Below are 6,140 nucleotides of genomic sequence, written 5' to 3' on the forward strand. Positions count from 1 at the left end.
CGCCAGTACCGAGTCCTCCTGAAAGAGGACCCAGAGGGCGTCGACGGTTTCCAGCACCCCCCGGCCCGCTTCAACATCGGAGCCGACAGGGGGTACCTTTACTACCCCAGGATGCCACAAGGAGAACACGTGTGACATCGTCAGATGTCACAACTGTAACAAAGAGGGGCACCTGGCGAAAACCTGCCGGGCAGCCAAAAAGTGCAACGGATGCGGCGCCGAGGGACACCTCCTTCACCAATGCAAGGTAAGCAAACCTTCGTTTGCGCAGGTGGTGGAAGCCGGCCGGCAGAAACCGGTCTCAAGACAAAGGGAGAGAGGTGAGAACAAAGAACCCGCACCTCCCCCGCAGAGAACCGAAACTGCCGAAGCCACACCCCCAGCCGCACCAGTGCCACTAGATGGCTGCCAGGACGACGGACAAAATGGCTGACTGGAGAAAGGGCCCTAATAACTCCCAGCAAGAAGGGAAAGAGAAAGCGGGAGAAAAGATGCAGGGCGGATCCACCTTCGGAAGGACAAAAGAAAAGAGTGGTAAGGGAGAACCATTTCCTCGTCCTAGAGACGTTATTATATAATCATTATTGCTTACACTTATATAGCGCTGTTCTGGATACTCCACTCAATGCGCTTTACAGGTAATGGGGACTCCCCTCCACCACCACCATTCTCCTGAATGATCACAGAGAGTCAGGACCTTGGTTTTACGTCTCAGCCGAAGGACGACACCTGTTTACAGTTTAGTGTCCCTGTCATTGTACTGGGGTATTAGGACCCGCATGGACCGCAGGGTGTGCGCCCAGTGACAAAAACCAGGCGTGTGTCGGGCTCGGCTGCGAGCAGGACAATGACGTCACGGGGACAAAGTAGAGGAAATCAAAACGGTTCTATAAAAGACCTGTGTCAGCTGTTGGTTTGCACTCTGGACTCTAAATCCTCCGATCTGATTTTAAATCTCTCTAATACCTGAGCTGCGGCTTCTTCAGAGTATTTATTCGTATACTTATTATGTGTAAGTGTATAGATGAAACCTTTCATATATTGTTCAGTTTAAATCAAAATGCTTTACTAATACAAGAGAGAAGTATAGTATGAAGGATGTGACAAATGTATGATTTCTTGGAACAAAACGGTTTTTATTTCCGTTCGAAACGAAGCGGAATTTTAGCGCAAACCAAACCCTTTGTCTTTTTTAGAGTGATTTTTAAACAGACAAAAATGTAGAAAACGTGTTTTTTTAGCCCTACAATAGCAGGGTCAGTGACGTAATGAATAACGCGTCAGGCCTCGCGTCAGAAGATTATAGGTACGACTGCCGTCTGGCTCATTGTGTTTATACCACTTACATTCTTTTATATAAATGAACTGCACCTGAAAGCTATAGAAAACACTTTGGGTAAGTTGTCTGCAGCCTCATGCGAATTTCGACAACTTACCCAAAACACTGTACTGTCTGGAGATCAGCTCCAGCTCTGAACTCAATTGCAATGAAAAACCATGCGTAACAAAACTGGAGAACAGCTGAACTTGTGCTCAGTTCGGTGATGAGGGTTCAGAACTGTCGTTGTTGTAATTAGCACGAACTGCACAGGCTCTGAATCAGACCATGTCAATTAGTCTGATCAGTGTAGGACACGTTAATGTAGAATTATTAATAGGTTTATTAGTTAGTTAGTTCAGGTTTACCCACCTGAACTAATGTAGAATTATTACTTGGTCTGTCTCTTGTTTGTATATAAATGAATGTCTCTGACAACTTAATGTTAGTTTTTAATTTAGTTTTACGATGTAGGTCAGGCGTTGACATATGCAAGAGTATACGAAATGTCTCACTCCTGATTCAACTCATGTTCTATAGGCGATTCCTCCTGTTTCTCGTACAACCATATCAGAACAGAAGCCCGTGTCACCCAGCTGTGATTCAAGATCGACTCGCATCTTTATCCCTTTTTTGTTCGTGATCATTATTTTCTTTAGTTATGATCAATATTGAACTTTTTTGAAATGAAATTACAATAATCAAACATGCAGGCAGATTTTTGAAAAGTATTCGGATTTGACAGGGTGCCCCTTTGGAACAGTCGTCAGAAAATGTGAGAAAATGAAAGTTATGTAAGCTCTCACACAAAGCATTGAAGATTGGAATCTGAGTGTTAAAAAGCTACCCGTCTCTCAATGATAGGCAGGGATACACACCATGACTCGAATAGACTCAGCGAACTTTAACACCTATGATATTATGAGTGCTTTGCACGTGTCGAATTTCAAGAAGGAACTACTACAACAGTTGTGGACATAATTCATTACCACCGGCAAAGTCCAATGCCGGCAACTTCTGAGAAAATAATGTTCACTCATGGATTTTGGTCTTTGAACGGCTGGCGGGAAAATTCATTTATACTCCTGTTGCACCCTCAGCTGAAACATGTTAAAATAACAACGCAGATTTGTTGGAGAACCTGACAAGAATTATTGTGTTAGCACTGTATGTATTCTGGTATATTTACTTTAATTTTAATATAAATGTAAACATGCATGCTGTATAACCTATTGTAATTTTAAAATATGTTAGCTGAGGATGCGAGGGGGGCTATTATACCTTGTGAAACACGCAAGGAACTGTAAAAAAGGCTGGTATTTGAAAAAAATTGGCGATCACAAGAAAACCACAATTTATGTGGTATTATCATCAATATCCTTCAAAATCTATGTTCAAATGAAGGATTTAAAGAAACTATGAAAAAAGCAACAGTAATAACAGAGGATTTTGATTTTTGCTCTTCAAGTCAGTAGATCGATGTAGAGTTGCGCCCCTACAAACAGCACAAAGGATGAGACCCACCTCTTTCATTATTGCTGTTTGTGCCGTTGAAAGTAGCATTTGTGCTATTGAAAGCATCTCGGAAGATGAAGGTGCAGTCACTTCCACGTCATGATATCATTAGATCTGACGACAAGAGCTGAAGCCCCCGGCATTTTCCAAGCCAGCAATGTGAGGAAGATGGATATGGAGGAAGGTAGCGTGGCCGAGCAGTCTAAGGTGCTGGATTTAGGCTCCAGTCTCCAGGGGGCGTGGGTTCGAATCCCACCGCTGCCAAATGTTAGTGTTTTAAGACCTGCAATACGATCAGTAAAAGCACTTTTTGTTAGGCTGCAGGAGGTGTTTAGAGATAGACTTTCTAAAAGACAGGCTTAACATCAAGGCAGAAAAAATATTTTGTTTTCTCAACAGAAATTCTCTTTGGCACGTTCAGCTTTATGTAGGGAACAACATCTGCCGAGATCACTTTTGAGGCAGTGCACATGATAGTGTGCCGGCAAGTACATTTAATATTGGCTGTGGTGGTGAGCTGCTTTTGTCTGTGAAACTTTTAATTCTTCACGCCGAATCGTTGGCAGGGGTAATAGCTTATCTTTGAACATAGCGCTCCATCAGAAATACTTTGTTCGTGCTCAAAAGAGATCAGAGGATTAACTTCATGAATTCACATAGCATACCTTACAGGAAAAAATTAAAAGGGGAATTGATTGTGCTTCCTGATGTTGTTCCTGTGGTTTCTTTGGATACAGAGGTGAATATTCTTTGACGTTCTGCTAGAGTATCCACTGGGTGGGCTTTATCAATCAGCTCGGATAGGTCATCAGTGCTCCGTCTCCGGAAAATAATCAGCACTGTCGTTTTTTCCTGTGCTGTCTTTTAAAACATATAAGATCACGAGTTTACAGATTTCTCCAAATAACAACTATACATTTTAACCCAGCAGTTAGCATTCCTTCAATCCAATAGTTTTACTCCTGGTAAAAAGCAGCGAAATATATAGAGAGATGATATTCAAATATTTCAACATTCTTATTGGATTACCTGTATGGATATATCGCTCAGAATTCCTTATATGATTTTGAGTTCAGTTTTGCTTTACTACTTTCAGAGTCTTTTATTGACCTTGCTGAAGCAGAGAAGTGACATAATCACAAATGCGACCTACCTGTGCTGCTGTTTTTGGTTAATAATGATTAAAAAAAACAGCTCTTGCATTAAGAGCAAGAGCAACCAACACGCTCGCTGGTTGTGTTTGGTATTTTCCGGGGTGCTCTTCCTCAGCTGCAAAGTTATTTGGCGAGCAAAGACCTCTGAGAAGGAGTCTGAATCCGTCAACAACACAGGAATTCTAAGATCGCACTGCCGTCTTGTGTACAGAGATCTGCTTTTTCCTTGTAGAGTTTTTTGGTATTTAAGAACACGTATCCTACCTTGAATGCTAGTTTCAAAAGATATGTTACCGGATCACAGACTTTCTTGAAAAGATTTGGGGATGTACTTACCGGGATTCAAACCCGACTCAATTATTTAGAAGGCACCTATACCACCAATGTACTTCTGAGAAACACCGGCACATTTCCGCAATCCTCCCTCTCACCTACAAAGTTATGAAGAGACAGACGTCCAATGAAAACTAATTTGATTCACTCAAGGCTCCGCTCTTTTATTGTGATGTCATTTTAATTAATGTTAGCTGTGATAAGGTGTTGTTTCTGTCTCTTAAAGTTTAAGTCTGCTCCTTTCTTCCTGGTTTAGAAATAACATGTTTCATGATTGTTTACAAACACCACTATCAATTATTTGTCCAGCTCTAACGCCTGTGTGCGTTGACAAGGCATCTCCAAAGGACATATTAAATAACATGATCCTTCCTGTTACCATTCCTGTGGTTGGAGCGTTGTTTCGCCCTTTTTCGTTCTTCTACAATGTTTGCAGACAGGACTTTATCACTCGAGTTGTACAAAACAAGTCGGTCCATGAAAATCATCTGTACTGCTGTTGTTCTATGCGTAGTTTAATCAAGGTAGTCGAGTGAGGAGGTAAAAAAGCACTCCCCGTCGATAAATCAATCATCGTCGCCCGTGTGACTGGATATAAAAATAATGGATTCATTTTAACCAATCTCTGGAAGCTTCGATGCGGTTATTTTTCCTTCCTTATTTCTTCATTCCTATGAATTTACTCTGTAGTAGAGGAAACATAAAAGTGGGAAACTGCAGGCATCCTTCGTTAGTGGTGGATTGTGTTCAGAGAGCATCAGCACATCTCAGTTCCGTTAATAAGTCTGTTGGGGATATACCTCAGTGGTAGAGCGCATGCTTCGCATGTATGAGGTCCCGGCATCTCCAGGTGCTTTATATTTCTGTGCTCACATTGCAATCTTCTGTTGAATGTGAACTCTTTGCTCATGTTCATAGAGAGCCAAGTTCACACAATTAAACTCAGGCACACTCGAAGTGCTACGGTGTTGCTCTGCTGTTTTAAATGTACCTCTAAAGCATTTAGTTCTGTTAACTACCAAATGATTTGAACTAATTTTATGTCATATTCAGGGAATCCAGAGGTCTTCAGACGTGTCGTGGCTGTTGAAGAAGACACCTTTTGAATCTCACCCGGGATTTCTTGAGAAATCATTCAGTGAGCGAGTCCTCCCTCTGGACTCCACACTGAGCTGAAAACTGCACGAATTCCATTGTACAACCGAGAAAAAAACTGATGGACCAAACAACGACATTTGATGATTACAAGAAATTCAAGAAACACAACAGTCCGAACACAGGTTTGAATCCCGAACGCTTAATTTAAAAGACAAAGCGAAGGATACGACCTGTAAACTCTCTTTGTGTCTTACAGTTTATGATATAAAAAATCTTACTTTCAGAATAATTTCTTGCTGCTGATAGACTATTTATTGAATTTTAACAAAATGTTTTTTAATTTTTAACAAAAAAGTGTGCACACTTATAGAACCAAGGAATTGAAAGTTTTTAATTGTTGTTCCAAAAAATGTTCCATTTGTTTTCATTCTTGATGTTGTTGATTAAAAGATCTTATTAAATGCGAAAAAATCTGAATGTGAAAAAAGGTCAAAATGCTATTAAAAAAATCAGTAATGTGAGGAAAGATGAATTGTGGGAGCCCCTTACCTCCCCATGTCATGCTGTATTTCTCACTCATTCTACTGGGAGTGGTGCCGTAGCTTCTGGATAAAGTCTGTCAGTAGACATTCCAGACGGGTCAGGTACTTTATGACTGCGCTTCGGCACAAGAAGAGACATGTGACTTGTGAGGATCACGACAGTGTCAGTCACCATCCAGA

The 6,140-nt window shown here is 41.2% G+C and overlaps 1 non-coding gene across 1 annotated transcript; it reads left to right on the top strand.

Annotated features, from left to right (window-relative positions):
* The first annotated feature begins 3,016 nt into the window (after positions 1 to 3,016).
* On the top strand, positions 3,017 to 3,097 carry trnal-uag (transfer RNA leucine (anticodon UAG)). Its single transcript has one exon. It is a non-coding gene; the product is annotated as a tRNA-Leu (tRNA).
* The last annotated feature ends 3,043 nt before the right edge of the window (positions 3,098 to 6,140 follow it).

The sequence above is a fragment of the Atractosteus spatula genome, chromosome 10 (genome assembly GCF_055471065.1).
Source record: "Atractosteus spatula isolate fAtrSpa1 chromosome 10, fAtrSpa1.hap1, whole genome shotgun sequence".
NCBI lineage: Eukaryota > Metazoa > Chordata > Actinopteri > Semionotiformes > Lepisosteidae > Atractosteus > Atractosteus spatula.